Genomic DNA, 24,508 nt, shown 5'->3' on the forward strand with positions numbered 1-24,508 from the left:
AACCTCCTCTTTTTTTTCCAGAACAGGCTCTATATCCTAATTCTTTCCATGGGTGCCTACTAGCACTTCCTATATCTGTCACTTTCAACCACTCATAATCTGGTTTCTGAGACCCCTACACACAAACACAATGACTTCATCATAGAAGAAATCCTTCTACTAATTTTCCTTGATTCACTCTTCCAAACTACTCTTCCAGTTATAACTGCATGAAATATCCTCTGGGCTAATAAATCTAGAACAAACATACATTCCCCATCCACCTACTTGTTCAGGCTTTTTCTCTTCAGTAGGCTCACCTCATTCCTCTTTATTATCTTTTACAATTAACCATGGGATTTAAGCTACAGTGACATGAGATGACTAGTGGTTTTGGACCAAGAAGACTGCTAGAAAGCCTTTAGTGAGTAAACACTGGCAATTCACAGCAGAGCCATGAATTCATAGAAATGCACTCTTAATTGCTCCCTTAACACTCTCATCATGATGCTAAGCATCCTGCTCCTTGCTGTACTGTTAGAAGAGAACTCTTTCAATTTTCTGTTTGAATGACATACGGTTGCAGAGAGGATTAAATAGGGGTGTGCATGCATGTGTGCTAAGATGCTTCAGTCACGTCCAACTCTTTGTGACCCTGTGTATGGACTGTGGCCTGCCAGCCTCCCTGTGCATGGAATGCTCCAGGCAAGAATATTGGAGTGGTTGTTAGCCATCTGTATGTCTTCTTTGGAGAAATGTCTGCTTAGGTCTTTGGCCCATTTTTTGATCGGGTTGTTTATTTTTCTGGAATTAAGCTGCAGGAGTTGCTTGTATATTTTTTAGATTAATTCTTTGTCCATTGCTTCATTTGCTATAATTTTCTCCCATTCTGAAGGCTGTCTATTCACCTTGCTTATAGTTTCCTTTGTTGTGCAGAAGCTTTTAATTTCAATTAGGTCCCATTTATTTTTGCTTTTATTTCCAATATTCTGGGAAGTGGGTCATAGAGGATCCTGCTGTGATTTATGTCAGAGAGTGTTTTGCCTATGTTCTCCTCTAGGAGTTTTATAGTTTCTGGTCTTAGGTTTAGATCTTTAATCCATTTTGAGTTTATTTTTGTGTATGGTGTTAGTAAGTGTTCTAGTTTCATTCTTTTGCAAGTGGTTGACCAGTTTTCCCAGCACTGCTTGTTAAAGAGATTGTCTTTTCTCCATTGTATATTCTTGCCTCCTTTGTCAAAGATAAGGTGTTCATCACAGCACTGTTTATAATAGCCAGGACATGGAAGCAACCTAGATGTCCATCAGCAGACGAATGGATAAGAAAGCTGTAGTACATATACACAATGGAGTATTACTCAGCCATTAAAAAGAATACATTTGAATTAGTTCTGATGAGGTGGATGAAACTGGAGCCTATTTTACAGAGTGAAGTAAGCCAGAAAGAAAAACACCAATACAGTATACTAACACACAGATGTATAGAACAGTCTTTTGGACTCTGTGGGAGAGGGAGAGGGTGGGATGATTTGGGAGAATGGCAATGAAACATGTATAATTTCATATGTGAGACGAATCGCCAGTCCAGGTTTGATGCATGATACAGGATGCTCGGGGATGGTGCACTGGGATGACCCAGAGGGATGGTATGGGGAGGGAGGTGGGAGAGGGGTTCAGGATGGGGAACACGTGTACACTCATGGTGGATTCATGTTGATGTATGGCAAAACCAATACAATATTGTAAAGTAATTAGCCTCCAATTAAAATAAATAAATTTATATTTTTAAAAAGTTAAAAAAAAAAAAGAATATTGGAGTGGGTTGCCATGCCCTTCTCCAGGGAATCTTCCGGACCCAGTGATTGAATTTGTGTCTCTTATGTCTCCTGCCTTGGCGGATGGGTTCTTTACCACTAGCACCACCTCGGAAACCCAAATAGGGGTAATACGTGCAAAGCAATTAGGACTGTACCTGGCATCTAACAGATGCTCGATAAATGTTAAGTGTTCTGAACTATAAAAACCCTCTCCCTCTGCTTGCTATCAGACTGGGGCTCATCTAAAGAGAAGTCGCCCAAAAGGATTCTCAAGATCAAATGAAGCTTTCTCCTTCCTGCAAAATTTCAATTGCAACTTTATATGATAAAGCCTGTTAATCTTCATCTGCTTTCAGCCAGAAACATGATAAAGTAGTTGAACTTGATTTTTTTTTTCTATCGACCCTGAAAAATTAAGTTGAACAAAACAAGATGGTTAGTAAACTAAGAACCATGCATCTCAGACTTGGTTGTGGTCTCTCCACTACAGGAGTACAATGATAAGTATAAAGTGAGAATGTGAGCCCTGAATAACATCTTAGAGGTCATTTGTCTAATCTTTCATTTTCTTGTTCTTACAGGAAATTGAAGTCCAGAGGGAGAAAAGTAATTTGCCTAGGGTTATGTCGTGAGTTTGTGGAGGAAACAACGATGAAACCAAAGTTTCCAAATTGCCATGCAATACCCTTCAGACTTCCTTCTTTCACTGGCAGGAAATTCCCCACAGAGTTGTGGCCAAATTTCATTGTTGGGGTCTCATTCCACATAGGGACAAAGAAAGGGGATCCTCTGGCTGTGGAGGTTCCAAGACACTGACAGTACCCCCTCACTCATGCTAACGTCTTGGGAGCAGAGAGACAGCCAGAAACCAGAGCAAACTTTCTTGTTGGTCGGGGATTAATCCAGATTTGAACTGAGCCAAATGCCAATTTATAGAATCAAGAACAAGCCAAGGATGGGATAGGAATGGGGAAGGGAAGTGGTATGCACATTTCATGTTGTGCCTCCTTAAATCAAGGAACATATTTTTGTAATCTTGCATTTCTCAATATTCATTGAATGAATGAATAAATTCTCAGCCTTTCTTTGCTATTACCCTAAAACAATATGTTAAACACACTCTAAAACCCATCAGAGCATCAGACAGAGTTATATTAACCTGACAATGTAAAAAGTAGACAAAATTAAAAGCTGAAAAATGAAGTTGACCAAAAATTGTGTTTTTGACCAAAATAAAAGTATCTAATGAGCTCATTCTCCAGCTCATTTATCTTATCCAATGCAATTTCCCAGTTCCATGTTTGTCTTAAAAGTCTTCCTATTTTAACAATTTTTAGACAAACTGTACATAGTCCCTCCAGTCATGGAGGGAAAACAGTAATAAGATGATCACACAAATAAATGTATAATTAAAGCAATGTCAACCCACTCCAGTACTCTTGCCTGAGAAATACCATGGACGGCAGAGCCTGGTAGGCTACAGTCCATGGGGTCGCAAAGAGTTGGACACAACTGAGCAAATTCACTTTCACTTTTCACTTTCTTGCACTGGAGAAGGAAATGGCAACCCACTCCAGTATTCTTGCCTGGAGAATCCCAGGGATGGGAGCCTGGTGGGCTGCTGTCTTTGGGGTCACACAGAATCAGACACAACAGACGTGACTTAGCAGTAGCAGTAGCAGGAACAACAATGACCTGATTAACAGAGGTCAAGCTTTCAGAATGCGGGAAGTGATTGCCTGTTGCAACTCAGACTCTTTTTTATGTTCAGTTCCAACGGCTTTCACTTTAAGACCCAACCAAGACATTCTCCTATTGCCTCCACAGTTGGTCTGACTTTTCAAGTGCCATTTTTAGGGGGCCTGCTTCACTTCAAAGCAGGAACAAAAACAGACAAAAGGAAACTATATTTCATTCATTCATCAAACATTTATGAGGTCCCTGCTATGTTTCAAGCACTTTGACAGAGCTTAGGATACAGTGGGTGGCGAAAAGGATGAGTATGGTTTCTCTTCTGATGCTTTACAGTTTTGTAGGAGATCAAGTGCAATCACCTGCTCTCACAAATAAAGACATAAATGCAAATTATAAGTGGCCAAAAGTATAAGAACATATGAGAAAACATAATTGAATTCCCATTATGATTCTTGAAAGACTTTTCTAAGAACTGAAGTTCACAACCACTTCGTGAACTTCCAGATGTTCAAGCTGGTTTTAGAAATGGCAGAGGAACCAGAGATCAAATTGCCAACAGCCAATGGATCATCGAAGAAACAAGAGAGTACCAGAAAAACATTTATTTCTGCTTTATTGACTATGCCAAAGCCTTTGACTGTGTGGATCACAATAAACTCTGGAAAATTCTGGAAGAGATGGGAATACCAGACACCTGACCTGCCTCTTGAGAAATATGTAGGCAGGTCAGGAAGCAACAGTCAGAACTGGACATGGACAGCAGACTGGTTCCAAATAGGAAAAGGAGTATGTCAAGGCTGTATATTGTCACCCTGCTTATTTAACTTATATGCAGAGAACGTCATGAGAAATACTGGGCTGGAAGAAACACAGGCTGGAATCAAGATTGCCGTGAGAAATATCAATAACCTCAGATACGCAGATGACACCACCCTTATGGCAGAAAGTGAAGAAGAACTAAAGAGCCTCTTGATGAAAGTGAAAGACGAGAATGAAAAAGTTGGCTTAAAGCTCAACATTCAGAAAATGAAGATCATGGCATCCGGTCCCATCACTTCATGAGAAATAGATGGGGAAACAGTGACTGACTTTATTTTTCTGGACTCCAAAATCACTGCAGATGGTGATTGCAGCCATGAGATTAAAAGACGCTTACTCCTTGGAAGGAAAGTTACGACCAACCTAGCATATTGAAAAGCAGAGACATTACTTTGTCAACAAAGGTCTGTCTAGTCAAGGCTATGGTTTTTCCAGTAGTCATGTATGGATGTGAGAGTTGGACTATAAAGAAAGCTGAGCGCTGAAGAATTGATGCTTTTGAACTGTGGTGTTGGAAAAGACCCTTGAGAGTCGCTTGGACTGCAAGGAGATCCAACCAGTCCATCCTAAAGGAGATCAGTCCTGAATATTCATTGGAAGGACTGATGTTGAAGCTGAAACTCCAATACTTTGGCCACCTGATGCAAAGAGCTGACTCATTTGAAAAGACCCTGATGCTTGGAAAGATTGAGGGCAGGAGGAGAAGGGGACGACAGAGGATGAGATGCTTGGATGGCATCACTGACTCAATGGACATGGGTTTGGGTGAACTCCAGGAGTTGGTGATGGACAGGGAGGCCTGACGTGCTGCGGTTCATGGGGTCACAAAGAGTTGGACATGACAGAGCGACTGAACTGAACTGATTAAGGTATTATTGACATGTTAAAAAGCTTTACATATTTAGTATAAACAGCTTCAGTTCAGTTCAGTTCAGTCCCTCAGTTGTGTGCAACTCCTTGTTTTCCCCCTGTTCTTTGTATGTGTGTGTGTGTGTGTGTGTGTGTGTGTGTGTAGTAAGAATATTTAACATAAATATCTACCCTCTTACAGATTTATGCAATACAGTAATGCTAGCTACAGGCACCATACTGAAAACTGGATCTCTAGAACTTATCTTGCTTAACTGCAACTTTGTATCCTCTGGCCATCACCTCCCCATTTTTCCCTTCCCTTGGAACTCACCATTCTACTCTTTGCTTCTTTGAATTTGATTATTTTAGATACTGGATGTAAGAGAGATTATACAGTATTTGTCTTTCTCTGCTTGACTTATTTCAGTTAGCATAACATCCCCCAGATCTACCCATGTTGTTGCAAAGGACAGGGTTTCCTTCTTTTCCAAAGCTAAAAAACAACCACGTGTAAAAGAATGAAACAGGACCACTATCTCACACCATACACAAAATCAGCCAAAATGTAACACGTGCAACCATAAGACGCCTAGAAGAAAACATAGGTAGTAAGCAACTTGACATAAATCTTAGAGATAATTTTTGAATTTGACACCAAAAGCACAGAAAACAAAAGCAAAAATATACAAGTGGGTATACATCAAACTTAAAAGCTCCAGCACAGCAAAGGAAACCATTAACAAAAATAAAAAGGCAACCTATACAGTAGGAGAAAATATTTGCCATGTATCGTATAGGCTATATATCTCATAGGGGATAAATATTAAAAATATGTAAAGAACTCAAGCAATTTGATAGCAGATAAAGCAATAATATGATTTTTAAATGGACAAAGGACCTGAATAGACATTTCTCCAAAGAAGACAAACACATGGCTAATAAGTATTTGAAAAGGTGTCAAATCACTAATCCCCAGGGAAATGTAAATCAAAACTCAATGAGGTTATCACCTTACACCTGTCAGAATGGCTATTACTGAAAATACAAGACGTAACAAGCATTGGCAAGTGTATAGAGAAGAGGGAACCCTTCTGCACTATTGGTGGGAAAGCAAATTGGTACAGATGTTATGGAAAGCAGTATGGAGGTCCCTTGAAAAAAGTAAAACTACCAAATTGAAATTGAAAGAATGTGTAATAGTTAACAAAGCAGAGAAGAACAATGCCATGATATAAATACTGAGAAGACATTACCATCAAGCCAGGTTGTTCCTGGCAAATAATTTGACTTCATAATTTAAACTTAAATTGGAGAGAACTGAGTATTCCAGCATAATAAGTTAAATTGCTAGGACCAGTGAGCCAAATATGGCACTACTGCCTGTTTTTTCACAGCTCATGAGATAAGATTGGTTTTTCTTAAGTGATTGAAAAAAATCAAAAGAAGAATCGTTCATAACATATGAAAATTATATGAAATGTAAATTTCTGTCCCATAAATAAACTCTCATTGCAACATGGCCACACCCCTTCTTTTACACACTGTCTACAACTCCTTTCATGCTACAGCAGCAGAACTGAGTAGCTGTGACAGAGACTATATGGCCTGCAAAGCTTAAAATATTTGCTATCTGGCCCTTTACAGAAAAAGTTTGCCATAACTTTTTTTGTGGATTATAAGAAAGTGTTTCTTTTCAGAAGACAAAATTGCCAGTATTGAAGTTGCTGCTTGAGGGAAGGATTTAAGTGTTTACAGCAGTGGAATTATATTGGTTCCAGGAAAAGTACCTTCACCATGTGAAAAGTGACTTGCCTGTTCTCTGGCCCCAGGTGTCCCTAAGAGATAACTGAGGCTTCAGCTGAAGCCTTCACTCCCATATCATAAGCCACTTTGCCCCTGCTAGGATGAGGCAGTTACTTTCAGAGGCTGGGGCATGTGAGTTCCATTAGCAGTGCCATATCTGGAAAAAGAAAAAATCCCTGTGGGACTTGTCATCACCCATGTCAGAAGCAGACAGCCAGCATCTGGTGACACCAAGGCTGCCAGGGCTTAGGATCCTCACTTCTTTCATCCTTCTGCTCAGACACAGGAAGAGTATAAAGAAGGTTGCATTTTTCTTTTTTGGAGTGCTAACATTCTCCACACCCCTCTGTTAGGGTCAGGTAGAGGATGTGAATAAAAAAAAAGCATACATGTTTGGTGCCATGTGAATTGGAGAATTTGCAGAAACAGGGCCAAGAAGTTCAAAACAGAAAATAATCCTGCTATCGTCCCTTCCTTGGGAAGGAACATTGTAATGAGGGGAAGAGTGTACCAAGAAGAGGGAACAGCATGCTTGTTGGTTCTCAAGTAAGAAAGAGCTTATGTAGTGAAGAACAGCAAGGAGCCTGGGATAGCAGGAGTTCAAAGACCAAGGTAGAGAGTATAGGAAATGAGGTCAGAGAGAGGTTGGAGTCAGATTTTGTGGGGTTTTCTTAGGATATTGAACTTCATCATATGTGTCATCAGAAATCATGGAAGGGTTTTAAGCTCTGGAATTGATTGAAGGTATTGAAATGTATGGCTTATTATACTTTCCAGAAATGGTCACAGCAAATATCCCATTCCACTTGCTCATCTTTCAGTGTAAAGTAGATATCCCTCCAGAGAGAGATGGGGTCTGTCTTTCCTCCCCTTGAATCTTGGCAAGACTGTGACTGTAAGTGACCTTACATGAATTCCTCGGTAGGTCATAAAAAGGGTTGCAGCTTCCACCTGGTCCTCTGAGATTGCTATGAGGAAGCAGGAAGACCACGTGGAAAGACCACAAGACATGTTCCTGCTGACAGCCCCCACTGAGGCCCCAGTGGACAGCTAACCTCTAGATATATAAGTGAATAAGCCTTGAGATGATTCCAACCCTCAACTGTTGTGTCACTAGAGGCCTTTCAGTGTTTCCAGCTCAAGTCCTAAACACTGTGAAGCAGAGGCAAGTTTCCCTCGACTTCTTGACTCCCCAAATCAGAAACAATAAACTGGTGTTATTTTGTACCACTAGCTTACAAAGGGGAAGAATTAGGCTACATGGCAAGAGATGATCAGAACAAGAGACTAAAAACTTAAAGTCTAGGTTTCTTAAAAACCACTTTTGTTAATTCCCTTGCTTTTTCAGTTTGTAGAATTATCTACTGGTAATATTTCCCTGTTGGTGTTTAACCTAACTACGTTGGATGACAAAGAACTCTAGTCAGGGCTTAAGTAAGGCTGTTCCTACTAATTCTGTTCCAGTGACTGCAACTCACAAGTTCACTTCTTAATCAGAATATAAAAACCCATAGTATAACCTGAGAGAGCATTTGAAAAAAAAATATTTTAACAGAATTTGAAATTTTATCTTTCTTCTCTTCAGAAGTATCGGTCCTTGAAGGGAGAAAGAAAACTGTTAAGCAAAACACTGTTAGTAGCTACTGAAGATTAGAAAAGACGTGAATATTGTAGGCAAATCTAGTTTCACCTCACCACAAAACAACTTGGGCGAAACAAACACCTGCTCACAAGTTGTCACCTTTCTCACAAATCTTGGCACAATTCACTATTTAATCTGCAGGCATATTTGATCAGAACACTGGTTTCTTACTCATCACAGCCTGTTTTCTTGGAATCAGACCCTTCCTAGGATTGCAGGAAGTTTGACGTCAACTCTCAGGTTTCCCCAAGTACTGGCAGAGAACTGCTGCTCTGTGGGTATCTCATGCCAGCCACAGCCTTTCTGGCCTACCACCTGCCTGTCCATCTTCTTGCCCTGATACTACAAGGAAGAGGCTTCTAGATAACAGGAAGGAAGAAGAAAGCAACTAGCCATCTCTCTGCTCTGGTTCCTGGCTTTGCAGCCTCTCTTCATTCACAAAAAGGAGCAGGTACATAGTGGCTCCCTGGCTGATTGCTGTTTTCCTGCCAGAAAGGAGTCATAACCCTCAAAGGGAAGGGAATCTTCCTCTGCTTTTGATAGATTTTCTACTGCTTCTTCAAGCACTGTTTGATTTAAATATAATAGTAAACCCCTGGATCAAACACTTTTCATTTCTAAGAGCAGATCAATTCCAATTTACTTCTGAAATTCTACTTTCATGAAAAAACCTCTTTTGTGCTCTTATGGGATTCCAGCTTTTGTGAGAGATCTTATTGGGTTGCTGAAGATTGATGAGGTGTGTATGTGTGAAAAGGTTTTGCAAAGCCTAAAATCCACGCTAAAGGAAGAAGAATCCAGTGGGCTGTACTGCTAAGATTTGGGGGCACTTATGCCAGGCCATGATGATAAATATAATCCACAAAGGATTTTGTTGAATTCTCCAACAACCTTGTGATTTGAAAGTAAAGTTGTCAGAATTTTAAGATGAAGAAACTGAGGCTTGGAGAGCTTAAGCAACCTTCACATGGTCAAACAGCTGGGTAGACACAAAGCTGGGATCCAACCCAGGTCAAACAGCTCCAAAGCCAGGACTTACGGAAATCCACACTTGATTTTGACATGAAGCCAAGTCATGTGGCTACTCCATTTCTTCTAACTGACAGATAAAGGTTTCCAGGTTTCATCCAGTTCTAATCAGGCAACAGATCAACCACACACAACACAGTTTTGCAGGATGTCTGATCTCAGTTGATGAATGATAATCACTTCCCACAATGTTTTCAATTTTTCTTCTTGAGTGTTTGGATATGGTTGTTTTTTTAAAATCCTTGAAAAAGTGCTTAGCACCTAAAAACACCCCTAGTAAATTATGTAATATAGCTTCTAATTTGAATGTACTTAGGATGGAATGCACAATAATCATAGTATCAAAAGCAGGGGCTGCCCAGGGTTCAAGTTGGAAAGTCTAGACTGTGATTTCTGTTCTGCCCAGTTTTGCTGCTGGGTGGGGGGTGGGGGTGGCAACTTGGGCCGAAGATAAGTGTCCCCAATCCCACTTTGCATGGTCTCGTGGGGTGTTAGTCAAGGGCCCCTAACCTCTACAGACTTAGGGTGGTTCCATGCCCATATCAGAGGACAGAGTCTCTGGGAAAGTAAGTTTAACACATGGAATTCAAGGAAAGTACAAAAAAGTGGAACATATTAATCTTCAAGAGAAGACTGAAAAGACGGCTTCAGAGCTTTGCACCTTGGAGGTCCAGACCTGCTCTTTCTAAGGTCTGGTATGTCAACTTCCCTTGGAATCTGTGACTTACCCCAGATCCTCTCAATAAATTCCTCATTGGCATATACTAGGCAGAGTGGGTTTCCATTGTTTAAAACCTGAGTGGGTTTCTGTTGTTAATAACCTAGCACAGAGCTTATTAGAAGAGAAAAAAGTCAAAACCACAACCTAGATGACCCCTAAAATCTCCTCCAATCCTAGCACCTCATGGTTTTAAATTACTGTCTTCCTAGGACTTAAATTGTTTCTCAACCAGAATATCTACCCTTCTGATAAAGTCTGAAAAGGAAGGGAAAAAAATCAAGCAATTTGGTGTTTCCCCACAAGTTTTCAAATAGCTAAAAAGCTGAAAATCTGGGAAAGTCTGCCTGAAATTTCCAGTCTTTGTATATGCTGTAAAAATGTGATTATGGTTAAGTCTGAGGAAATTAGAATGAGCTTTGGGGCTAGAGAGATCAGGATTTAAAATTATCATGCCACTTACTAGTGCTTAAACTTGTATGAGCTGCTTCATCTCTCAGAATCTATTTCCTCATCTATAAAGTGAGTGTGGCAAAGTGATTTATTAAATAGTAAATTGTGTTTCACTCTCACTCTATTGTGACCAACCCCCCACATACACATGCATCAGTGTAAACGCATGTTGTTCTTGATGTTTACTTGCTCAGTCATGTTCAGCTCTTTTGCAACCCCATGGACTGTAGCTCACCAGGCCCCTCTGTCCATTGGGTTTCCTAGGCAAGAATATTGGAGTGAGTTGCCATTTCCTTCCCCAGGGAATCTTCCTGATCCAGAGATTGAATCCACATCTCCTGCACCGGCAGGTGGATTCTTGACCACTAAGCCACCAGGGAAGCCTATACATGTGCATTTAGACAAATGAATACGCACAAATCCTTACATACAAGTACACACACAAAACTCTGAGAAGTGTTCCAAGAATTCCAGGCCTTTTGTGTCTCTTTGACTTAGAGCCAAAAGAAGATGCCTACAAATGAAACCTGCTTCTGGACCTTGAACTTATGGAGTGATTTGTGCTAAAATTAGGAGTACTAGAAATACGACAATCCTCAAGACAGGCAAGAGGACACAGATCTTTGCATTCCAAAAGCAATAGGAACTTAGGCTACAATTTCCAGGGCCACTCTCAAGGGGAGACCAGGACCTCAGAGGGTTTTCTCAGAGGGAAAGTCTAGTCTCAGTATAGATTTTCCTCCAAGCTTGGCATGTAAAACAACTTATTGCCCAATCAAGGACCCATGCAAACATGGACAAAATAGGTAGCAGTGGCCACAATAGGAGAGTGGGACCAGGTAATTTGTATGTGACTCTAAGAAGAAGGCAAAACACCCTGAAAATCATGAGGACTGAATATCTTGTCCTCCTGACAAAATGAGGACTCAGATTTCATTTGATTCAAATATATGTATGTATGTGGGAGAAGGCAATGGCACCCCACTCCAGTACTCCTGCCTGGAAAATCCCATGGATGGAGGAGCCTGGAAAGCTGCGGTCCATGGGGTCACTGAGCGTCGGACACGACTGAGCCACTTTACTTTCACTTTTCACTTTCATGCCTTGGAGAAGGAAATGGCAACCCACTCCAGTGTTCTTGTCTGGAGAATCCCAGGGACAGGGGAGCCTGGTGGGCTGCCGTCTATGAGGTCGCACAGAGTAGGACACGGCTGAAGCGACTTAGCAGCAGCTAGCATGTATGTATACATACATACATATAAGATTAAACATTAATATACATATAAATAAAGACTGTGGAAAATATATGCACATATATATATATATTTGTTCACAAGAATGGAATTAATTAATATACAATATTTGCACTTACTTTTTTCAATTTGCAATATATTTTGTATCCTTTTCATAGTAATAATATCAGTCAGTTATAATATCAGTTCACTTCAGTTACTCAGCTGTGTCTGACTCTTTGCGACCCCATGGAGAGCAGCACAACAGGCCTCCCTGTCCATCATCAACTACTGGAGTTTACTCAAACTCATGCCCATTGAATTGTACAGAAGAACTGTACAAAAAGATCTTCATGACCCAGATAATCCGATGGCATAATCACTCACCTAGAGCCAGATACCCTGGAATGTGAAGTCAAGTGGGCCTTAGAAAGCATCACTACGAACAAAGTAGTGGAGGTGACGGAATTCCAGTTGAGCTATTTCAAATTCTGAAAGATGACACTGTGAAAGTGCTGCACTCAATATGCCAGCAAATTTGGAAAACTCAGCAGTGGCCACAGGACTGGAAAAGGTCAGTTTTCATTCCAATCCCAAAGAAAGGCAATGCCAAAGAATGCTCAAACTACCCCACAATTGCACTCATCTCACACATCAGCAAAGTAATGCTCAAAATTCTCCAAGCCAGGCTTCAGCAATACATGAACCATGAACTTATAAATGTTCAAGCTGGTTTTCAAAAAGGCAGAGGAATCAGAGATCAAATTGCCAACATCCGCTGGATCATCGGAGAAGGCAATGGCAAGCCATTCTAGTACTCTTGCCTGGAAAATCCCATGGATGGAGGAGCCTGATAGGCTTCAGTCCATGGGGTCACTAAAAGTCGGACTCGACTGAGCGACTTCACTTTCACTTTTCACTTACACGCATTGGAGAAGGAAATGGCAACCCACTTCATTGTTCTTGCCTGGAGAATCCCAGGGATGGGGGAGCCTAGTGGGCTGCCGTCTATGGGGTTGCACAGAGTCAGACACGACTGAAGCGACTTAGCAGCAGCAGCAGCAGCAGCTGGATCATCAAAAAAGCAAGAGAATTCCAGAAAAACTATTTCTGCTTTATTGACTATGCCAAAGCCTTTGACTGTGTGGATCACAATAAACTCTGGAAAATTCTGAAAGACATGGGACTACCAGACCACCTGACCAGCCTCTTGAGAAACCTGTATGCAGGTCAGGAAGCAACAGTCAGAACTGGACATGGAACAACAGACTGGTTCCAAATAGGAAAAGGACATCAAGGTTGTATATTGTCACCCTGCTTATTTAACTTATATGCAGAGTACATCATGAGAAATGCTGGGCTGGAGGAAGCACAAGCTGGAATCAAGATTGCCGGAAGAAATATCAATAACCTCAGATATACAGAGGACACCACCCTTATGGCAGAAAGTGAAGAACTAAAGAGCCTCTTGATGAAAGTGAAAGACGAGAGTGAAAAAGTTGGCTTAAAGCTCAACATTCAGAAAACGAAGATCATGGCATCTGGTCCCATCACTTCATGGCAAATAGATGGGGAAACAGTGGAAACTGTGTCAGACTTTATTTTTGGGGGTTCCAAAATCACTGCAGATGGTGATTGCAGCCATGAAATTAAAAGACTTACTCCTTGGAAGGAAAGTTATGACCAACATAGATAGCATATTAAAAAGCAGAGACATTACTTTGTCAACAAAGTCCACCTAGTCAAGGCTATGGTTTTTCCAGTGGTCATGTATGGATGTGAGAGTTGGACTATAAAGAAAACTGAGTGCCGAAGAATTGATGCTTTTGAACTGTGGTGTTGGAGAAGACTCTTGAGAGTCCCTTGGCCTGCAAGGAGATCCAACCAGTCCATCCTAAAGGAAATCAGTCCTGGGTGTTCATTGGTAGGACTGATGTTGAAGCTGAAACTCCAATACTTTGGCCACCTGGTTTGAAGAGCTGACTCATTGGAAAAGACCCTGATGCTGGGAAAGATTGAGGGCAGGAGGCGAAGGGGATGAGAAAGGATGAGATGGTTGAATGGCATCACTGACTCAATGGACATGGGTTTGCATGGACTCTGGGAGTTGGTGATGGACAGGGAGGCCTGGTGTGCTGCGGTTCATGGGGTTGCAAAGAGTCAGACACAACTGAGCGGCTGAAGTGAACTGAACTGATGCCCGTTGAGTCAGTGATGCTATACAACTATCTCATCCTGTCATCCCCTTCTCCTCCTGCCTTCAGTCTTTCCCAGCATCAGGGTCTTTTCAAATGAGTCAGTTCTTCGCATCAGGTGCCCAAAGTATTAGAGTTTCAGCTTCTGCATCAGTCCTTCCAATGAATGTTCAGGACTGATTTCCTTTAGGATGGACTGGTTGGATCTCCTTGCTGTCCAAGGGACTCTTAAGAGTCTTCTCCAACACCACAGTTCAAAGGCATCAATTCTTCAGCACTCAGCTTTCTTTATAGTCCAACTTTCACATCCATACATGACTACTGGAAAAAACCATAGCTTTGACTAGACGGACCTTTGTTGGCAAAGTAATGTCTCTGCTTCTTGATAAGCTGTCTAGGTGTCATAACTTTTCTTCCAAGGTAGAGCATCTTTTAATTTCATGGCTGCAATCACCATCTGCAGTGATTTTGGAGCCTAAAAAAATAGTCTGTCACTGTTTCCATTTTTCCCCATCTATATGCCATGAAGTTATGGGACCAGATGCTATGATCTTAGTTTTATGAATGTGAGTTTTAAGCCAACTTTTTCACTCTCCTCTTTCATGTTCATCAAGAGGCTCTTTAGTTCTTCTTTGCTTTCTGCCATAAGGGTGGTGTCTTCTGCATATCTGTAATAATATAAATGTGTAATTATTTTTCATGGTTAAGCAAATCCTATAAGGTGTAAAATACAAAGTAAAAATGCATCACTCAGTTGCAGAAGGAACCTCTGTTCATCACTCCATGTGTAATCCAATTGGATATTTTAAGCATATGTGAGTATGTATTGTCCACTTTTGATTATTCTTAACCAAGATCAGCCATTGCAGTTCCCATTTCTTCTCTCAATGTGTCTATCTGAACTGTCCATCACCCAGAAGGCCCTACAATGTAATTTCCAGGTCTGTCCCTAAATGGAAGAGTGGTTAGAAAAAGGTGCCTCACCAAAAAAGTTTCTAAGAGGAATATTTTGTTTTCTAAATCTTTTTAAGCCGCAAATCAGAGACAGTGATTAAAATAAGAATATACAGGCAAAATAAACAATATACATATAAATTTTGAGTGTGATCCATTGTTAAAAACAAGCCATAAGTGGCTTTCTTCAATAAACCTCACTCACTTATTCTCAATAATGATGGCCCCAAGTTCGGTTTTCATGCCTACTAACCTGTAATGGAAAAGACTTTCTAGTCTGTTTATTTAATACCTCCCTCATTTATCACATCTCTGTTAGTCCTAGTTATCCAGGCCAAAAATGATTCAGGGACCTACACAGCTGCTAATGACCAGTGGAATTTTCAGAAAGCACAATTTTAAAAACAATCTGGATCACATATCCGTGCTTCTCTGTATTCCCTACAATTTCTTGTCTGTTGAAGAATCTTGATCATACCAAGAGCTTAGCTCAAGACCACACTGCATTAAGCCCCACTTGATACTACAGTTGCTTGTTTGGTCATATAGTTCCCAGTATTGCCCCTAAAAGGAACTCATTCAAATGCCATAGAAAAGAGTGTGTACTTCTGTAACAGGGAGTCATCAAATACTTTTAAGTAAGGAAAAAGCACACATTGGTCTACCTTTTGGAAAGGTAGATTTAGCCTTTTCATGAAGAGGTAGTAAAGTGACTGAAAAATAGAGGTGAGACCTAAATCCATGGTCCAGGTAAGACATGCCGAAGGTCTGAACTTGAAAAGTCCCAGGAAGATACAATCAGTAGGATTTTTTGACATTATACTAGGTAAGAGAATGACAAGGATCAAAATAACTTTTTGTTACTTAAGTGGTTCAATAGTGGAGGAAATTCTAATGCTGGGGAGAAACACTCTTAAGGGTGAGAATGGACAATACGGAGTTCCACTAAGGAAAGTTGAATTTGGAATATTTATTAGGTATCTTCCTTTCAGGTATAAAGTGAGCAAGGAAATAATACATCATGGAAATCATGAATGTGACAGAAGTATTCATGGCAAACAAGGGGATCATATGAGAGACGTTGCAGAGATTCAAAGGGATACATTGAGAACTTTTCACAGTTTTCATTCCCAGGGTCACAAGACTCATTTTTACACAACTTGTTATACTCAACAAAGAAGCTGACAATGGAACCCATCAGCTGAGCCCAGGGACTCCCAGGGCTTATGCTACTAAACTTCATCTACTTACAAATATCCAAATGATGCCAAGGTCAAAGGCTTCCCCTTCTGAAAGGAAACCTAAGAGCCAGCTTTCTCCCTCTGCCTTCCAGATGGCATTATACATGTCGATTAGAAATGTTCAGGAAGTGCTTTCCTCTTCGTAACCAAAAGAAATAGTTTCCTTCTTTGGAGCCTGCTCCCACTTTCTCTCCTTCCTTAAATGGAATCTGATGTGTGTTTTATCCCCAAATTATCCATGACCAGTCCCTTGCACTGTTTGTGCTCTTGGTAGATACTATGCAGTGGGCAGATAAGGATGGGGCTCAGTGACGTACATTTCTCTGCTGGTTTCCTTAGCAATGCCCCAGCAGGCTTCCAGCTCCCCTACAAACCTGCTTCTGAGTCAGCCTGCTTTCGGCTACAGTCCAGGTTCTGTTAGAACATCACTTTAAAAATAATAATTACTCTTTTTCCTTCATGGCACTTTACAGTTTATAAAGATCTTTAATGATCTTTACTTCATTTTGCCTTCACAGTACAATCTTACAGAGAAAACATTATCAATATCACCATTTTATGGATAAAGAAATCGAGGCTCATAACAGCTTACTGACTTGCCTAGATTGCACATCAATAAGTCAACAGAAGAGGATGAGCTTTTAGGGGTTCATGGAGTTTGTTTGCCTTGGGCCTCAATGTCCACTGAGTCACAGTCAGATTTTGCCTTGTCTTCTGAAGACTTCAGATAAGAGGCTATTCCAGCCCACAATTAAATAAGGGGCAGATCTTCCCTTTGAATTAGGATATGTTCATGATTTACTGGTGACACCTAAATCATGGGCAGTAATGGTAAAAGGCTTAATTCAGCCACCAGTTTGTACCCCATGCAACATTAGTGCTCAAAATACAACCGTTTCTATCATGCTCATCATATAGCAATTGTTCTATAGTTTCATCACAGGTGTGCTCCTACAGTTACTCAATGTGTAAACTTAATTTTACTTAACCTGTTGGTTCACACTGTTATGGCTGTTTGTCAGGTATAAAAATGAGTTGAATAGTTTTTTGAAATAGTGTAGAGATGGTAGAATTTGTTTTGAATAATTGATACAGTTTGGTATCTAGCTGGCGTCTAAGAAAGGATGCATATATGCTGGCACATGGCTGTGTGTATAGGAGGAGCAGGAGAGAGCAACAAAAGGCTGTCCCCTAGGAGCTCCCTAATGGTGCTGGGTGATAAAGTTACAAAGCACAAACTAGGGTGCTTCTACAGATTCTCTGAGGCACTGGTATGTGGAATTAGTATTTACATTGCAATCACTGTTGACTTGTTTAGCCTTCTTTTGAATCACCTGATCCCTTGAGGGGAGCTCTACATTTCTAGTGTTTGAATGTAAGCCACATACTCAAAAACCTGAAAACTGCTGTTATAACTTCTCTTTCTGGCAAAATCAGACTTAGTGGTTAAGATATTTGATTTCAGAAAAAATTAAAAGGCCATTGAATTAAATTATCCATCCAAACTTAGACTCTATTTCTACACTCTTGCATTTACCCCACCTGATTCATTGGCAGGGGTCTCACTACCTCACGAGACAGTCTGATTTTTCTACCACATATTATCCTATTTCTTACAATTATTGTAGAGTATTTTTCACGGTCAGTACCACTGTGGCCTGTAGGTAACAGGTTCCCTCTTATTTTTGTGGTCAGAGGATCACAAGCCTCTGCTTGGATCTTTCCAGAAATGAAAGCTCCATCACCCCCTGAAGTAGCACATTATTAATATTTTCCTTTATATTGATTACAATTCTGCCTTCTTACAGCTTCCAGGAGAGACAATTAAGCAAAAAAAAATAAGGTTTAAGATTTTGGAGGCAGATAACCTGAATTTAATTGCCAGTTGTGTCACTTCCTGGTTCTGCAACTTGGGATGAATTTCTTAATACTTTGGAGTGGTAATATCCCAATCTGTAAATAAGGAATCTATAATAAGGAAGAATCTATAAACAAGGAATAGTAATAATAACACCTACCTCTTGGGACTGTGATAAGGACTAATTGACATAATGCATGTAATATTCTTATAGTACAATGCTTGGCACATAGTAGTTATTTAATTAACTGGAGCTATCATGCAACTAGTGTTTTACACCTTGTTCTACTTAGCTTGGTCTTTTGGGGTCTTGTGAAATAGATAAGTGAGCTCTTCCACATGTAAGCTTTCTCCTATATTTGAAAACTCTTCCCATTGACACCCTTGTCTTCTCTTAGGGTAACACATCTTAAGTAACACTGCAAAGTAAACACAACCCATGTCTGTCACCACAAAGGAAATTAAAAGATAACAATGTTCACTATTGACAGTGTGGAGAATAAGACTTGGCTTAAGAATAAACCTGTGAGAGATTTATAATGGAGTGACAGGACATAGCAGTGCAGAGAATGTCTAATCAGGATTCCTGATGAATGAATTATACTTGCTCTGTGCTCTTGGGCAAGTCATTTGACTACTTCAGTATCTTCAGTTGCAGAAAAGAAGAAGTGAAATAAGTGTCACAACACTTGTGATAATTAAGGAGCTATGCAAAACCGTTATGAGGAGAAGTGTTCAGCACATAATTGGCATTCAGCTGATATTGGATGATTTTATTACTAAGCCCCAGATATTCTGCCACCCAACGACATCCCCAGTCTAGATAGTGGGCTAAGGCCTCCCAGCTCACAGTTGTGATAGCCTCTTTAACTAGTCCCTACTTTTAGTCCATCCTTGAACGTCTAGTTCTAATCACATCCTCAGAATCCAGCTGCAGAATATAAAGAGAATAATAATTATGAATCAAAATCTATGGGAAGTGGTCAAAACAATATGTAGAGAGAGTTTGTAACTTTACTTGTCTTTATTCTTTAAAAATAAAGGAAAATCAGCTAACTTCTCACCTATTATATAAAATGAGGAAAAGAGTAAAAAAGAGGATAGGAAGTCATAAATGTGATAAAATGAACAATAACTTAGTTTAATAGTAAGTAAAATGTAAAGAAGTGATTGATATAGCCAAAGCCAACTTGTTGGAAAACACTAACAAATGGCCAACAAACAGCAAATCTAATTTGAAAACTAATAAAATTAGAAATGAGGCAGGAAATAGAGCATCCAGGATAAGAAAAAAATTATCAGCAAATATTTTGCACAGTTAAATGCTAATTATTTTAAATTCTATGTGAAATGAATTATTTTCTCAAAAGCAAGGGAATTATCACTTACTGAATACTGATCAGTAAGTAAGCACCCAATCATAGCACTGAATGTTTTATGTTCATTCCATCTTTTTGTCACTGCGATAACCCCAAGAAATAAATATTTGTCCTCCTTTTAAGGACAAGAACTGACGCTTTGAGAGATGAAGCTATGTATCCAAGATCACCCAACTGCTAGGACATGCAGCTGGAATTCAAATTCAGATCTGCAAGGCCTATATGCTATTAATACTTTCCCATGTTTTCATTCCTAAAAATGTTAAATATCAGAATAGTCACAATAAGGAAGAGGAAATTTTCATATCTAGTAACTAAATATGTTCAAAAATTGTTCACACATCACACACACATAACTGGATAAGCTTGTTCAGATCTAAACTTTCAAATAGCAAATAGTAACCTAACTACCAATTTCATTCCTCAAGAAGAAAATAACAGCATATTACTATAAAAGGAAAAATCGTTTTTATTCCCAACTGTGATTAGAGTATCCACATACACATGCACCAATGGTGAGATTTCCCCTTATAGATGCAAACTGTTCAATAAAAAAGAAAATTGAATAAAGCAATAAATTATGACATGCTAGAAGATGCCAGAAGAATACATGTATCAGATCAGATCAGTCGCTCAGTCGTGTCCGACTCTTTGCGACTGCATGAATCGCAGCACGCCAGGCCTCCCTGTCCATCACCAATTCCTGGAGTTCACTGAGACTCACGTCCATCGAGTCAGTGATGCCATCCAGCCATCTCCTCCTCTGTCGTCCCCTTCTCCTCCTGCCCCCAATCCCTCCCAGCATCAGAGTCTTTTCCAATGAGTCAACTCTTCACATGAGGTGGCCAAAGTACTGGAGTTTCAGCTTTAGAATCATTCCTTCCAAAGAAATCCCAGGGCTGATCTCCTTCAGAATACATGTATCCTAGAAGAAAAAAACAAAAAAGAAATATATTCTAATTGCTATTTTCATTTCAAAAGCTTCTTCACAAAAAATCACATTGATAGGGCCAACAATACATTTGACAGAACCTTAGACCCACTCCTGATTTTTGGATGGTTTAAAAATAGTAAAGGGCAGTATGACAACATGACAAGCTCCATAGACTTGCTCTCCAATGAAACTGGTGAAGATTTTATAAAAACAAAAACAACAATTTAAAGTCTCTGGAAATGGTCCCAAGGAAACACAGCAAATGAAATTTACTGAAAATCTATTAAAGTTTGATAATAATAGCAATCTGGCATTTCAAAGAGACATACTCTCTTCTCCCTCTGAAATCATGAGATGGAAACTCTGCTCCAGACTGGCACAGACAGAAAAAAGGGGCTCCCTTTCCCTTGGCTCCTGGTCAAAGGGCTATCTTCCCAGAAGGAGCAGCATGTTGGCACTTTTCATTCTGCCTGCGGCTACCTGTTGGTAGGGCTAAGTTCCAGGAAAATGTCACTGAGAGGTGGGGGCTCCTTCCTCCACTCACCCTCCATTGGTGGTATGAAGCCTTTATGTTGGGTATGTTGCCTCTGAGAATAGTGGAGCCCCAACAGTCCTTGCCCTAAGGGGGTAGGTCCATGCAGGAGAGGCAAGCTGAGAAGACCGGGGCTACTGCTCCTACCTCCACCAGGAGTTCAGCTAAAAAGTGGTGGTATCGCTCAGGGTAAAAAGGTGCATTATCCCCACCCTCAGGTCCAGAACCACCTCAGATATTTTGCTTGAGGAAAGAAGCAGGCCACAAAGTAGATAGATCCTAATCACTTTCCAAAAGAACTGACTTCACTTGGAATACAACGTAGAGAAGTTCAAGCCTAAGGACGTTCTCAAGAACAGTGAAACTAGTTAAAGGCAATTGGGAAGAGATTGGGGATTCCTTCGATTTATAACCTGAACTGTAAACCAGCTAGTTGTCCCAGAGAACCAGGGAAAGGCACAGCCGGAGACATGTAGGGACAGAACAAATCACAAATTATCTCTTCAAAAGAGACAATTTGGATGGTTTCATCTGTAGAGTAATTTATATCCCAGGGCATTTTTTTTAAACCACACAGTGATCAATCTGTAGTTAATGGAGTTTAGTGGTTGTGGACAGAGAAAACGATAGTCAAAAAAGCCCTGCCAAAATCTCTATCAGCCCTAGATGACAGCAGACATGTACACGGCTTCAGCCCCCAAGAAGCACAACCAGAGGCTTAACACTGTGCGTAAGGGAAACAGAACTCACCAAATAATCAAGCCAGTCAATTAGCAAGCAGCAATGAAAAGAAACAGGGGAGAAGGCAGTGCTGAGTGGCTACAGTATTACCTATAATATTTGGTTTCCAACAAAACTGCAAAGATGTCCAAAGAAACAGAGAAATACAGCACATACACTGAGGAAAAAAGCAGATAGAATAAATTGCCTGTGAGATAATCAACTGTCAGATTTAATAGACACAGCATTCAAAGTAGCCATCAAAAATATGTTCAAAGAACTAAAGAAAACCATGATTAAAGAGGTAAAATATGACGACAATGCTGCATTGACTAGAGAATATTAGTAAGGAGAAAGACATTATTTTTAAAAGCAATTAAATGGACATTCTAGAGTTGAAAGTATAATAGTGGAAATGAAAATTTCACTAGAGATGTTCAACAGCAGAATGAACTGCAAAATAAAGAATTAGCATACATGAAGATGTAAAGTATAGATCAGGCCAAGGCAGAAAAAGAGAGACCACCTCAACGGAAGTAGGTTACCTTAATTCAGGCAAGGAGGGGTGACAGTCTGCCTAACGACCAGGCTGAACGTGAGAGGGATCAGGGAAACCATATTTAAAGGGAGGTTTGTGGAAGCGATAAGGGAAATGTTAGTCAGGCAGGATGTTTTGGGTATTCTTTAGTTGAGATGGCATTTGTAGTTGAACAGGGAGTGGGAGGTTTGGGGAAGGGGGTGATAAGTCCTCTGGGCAGGGGGTGATAAGTCCCAGGCAGATGTAGGGGGTGGAAGGTTTCTGGGTAGTGGGGTAATAAGTCCCAGGTAGATGCAACTGGCCGGGAGCATCAGGGTGGGACCTAAAGTTCTGTTTTGTTTTCTCTGAAGTTAGATAATTCAGCAAGGGCCTTTGAGACTGTTGTTTTCTTTTCTAGGCCCAAAGACTCCTTCAGAAGGAATCTATAGACATTATATAATCCAAAGAACACAGAGAAAAAAAAACAATGTCAATGGTATTTGCAATGAACAATCTAAAATGAAATTGAGAAAATAATTCAATTACAATAGCATCAAAAGAATAAAATACTGAAAAATAAGTTTAACAAAAGACATGCAAACTTGTACTCTGAAAACTATAAAACAATATTGAAAGAAATATGAAGGAGTCTGCTGCTGCTGCTGCTAAGTCGCTTCAGTCATGTCCAACTCTGTGCGACCCCATAGACAGCAGCCCACCAGGCTCTCCGGTCCCTGGGATTCTCCAGGCAAGAACAATGGAGTGGGTTGCCACTTCCTTCTCCAATGAATGAAAGTGAAAGGTGAAAATGAAGTCACTCAGTCATGTCTGACTCTTCGCGACCCCATAAACTGCAGCCTACCAGGCTCCTCCATCCATCGGATTTTCCAGGCAAGAGTACTGGAGTGGGGTGCCATTGCCTTCTCCATGAAAGAGTCTAAATAAATGGTAAACATCCCATGTTCATTATCACAAGACTTAATATTTCAAGCCAGCAATATTCTCCAAATTTAGCTACTGAAGCAACACAATTCCTGTCAGAATCCCACTGGACTTCTTTGTAGAAATTGATAATCTGATGCTAAAATTCATATGGAGGGCTTTCTCCATGACTCAGTGGTTAAGAATCCACCTTGCTATGCAAGGGACACCAGTTCAGTAGCTGGCCTGAGAAGATCCCACACGCCACGGAGCAACTAAGCCCATGAACCACAACTATCGAGCCAGTGCTCTAGAGACCACAAGCCACAACTACTGAGCCCACACGCAGCAACTGCTTAAGCCTGTGTGCCTAGAAACCATGCTCTGCAACAAGAGAAGCCACTGCAGTGAGAAGCCTGCGCACTGCAGCTAGAGAGTGGCTCCCACTCACCGCAACTAGAGAAAGCCCGCAGGCCAGAAAGGAGAACCCACCACAGACAAAAACAAATTAAAAGTTTCTTTAAAAAAGATCATATAGAATTGCAACAGACACAGAATATTCACAGCCCTCTTGAACAAGAACAAACTAGGAGGAATTAAAACTTCCCAACTTTAAAATTTAATAGAAAACAATAATAATCAAGACAGTCCAGTACTAGCATAAGGATAGACATATAGATCAACGGAAAGAACTGAAAGCCAAAAACAACTCATATGTCTATGGTCAACTGATTTTAGGTAAGGATGCCAAGACCATTCAATGTAAAAAGACTAGTCTTTTTTTAAACAAGTAGCATTGTAACAACTGAATACTCACCTGCAAAAGAATGAAATTGGATTCCTACCTCACATCACATACAAAAATTAACTCAAAATGGATTAAAGGCTTAAATCTAAAAGCTGAAACTACAAAATTCTTAGAAAAAAACATAGGCATAAATCTTTATGAACTCAGATTTGGAAATGGATGCTTAAATACAACACCAAAATCATAAGTAACAAAGGAAAAATAGGCAAGCTGGAGTTCTGCAAAATTAAAGACTTTTGTGTTGCAAAAGACACTACCAAGAAAGTGAAAAGACAATCCATAGAATGGAATAAAATATTTGCAAAACATATATCTGATTAGGAATTTGTTTCTAGAAAATGTAAAGAAGTCTTTCAACTCAATAAGAAGTTGAATGACTCAATTTAAAAATAGATAAAAGACTTGAACAGA

The 24,508-nt window shown here is 40.2% G+C and overlaps 1 long non-coding RNA gene across 1 annotated transcript in view; it reads right to left on the reverse strand.

The window, feature by feature from the left end:
- Positions 1-20,116: 20,116 nt before the first annotated feature.
- Positions 20,117-24,508, reverse strand: part of LOC147369643 (uncharacterized) — a 39,730-nt gene continuing 35,338 nt past the window's right edge. The window contains exon 2 of the long non-coding RNA XR_015167671.1: positions 20,117-20,590. This is a non-coding gene — a long non-coding RNA (uncharacterized LOC147369643). The remainder of the gene's footprint in view (positions 20,591-24,508) is intronic.

The sequence above is a fragment of the Bos grunniens genome, chromosome 7 (genome assembly GCF_055505025.1).
Source record: "Bos grunniens cultivar Pamir isolate PY7600 chromosome 7, Bosgru_T2T1.0, whole genome shotgun sequence".
Taxonomy (NCBI): domain Eukaryota; kingdom Metazoa; phylum Chordata; class Mammalia; order Artiodactyla; family Bovidae; genus Bos; species Bos grunniens.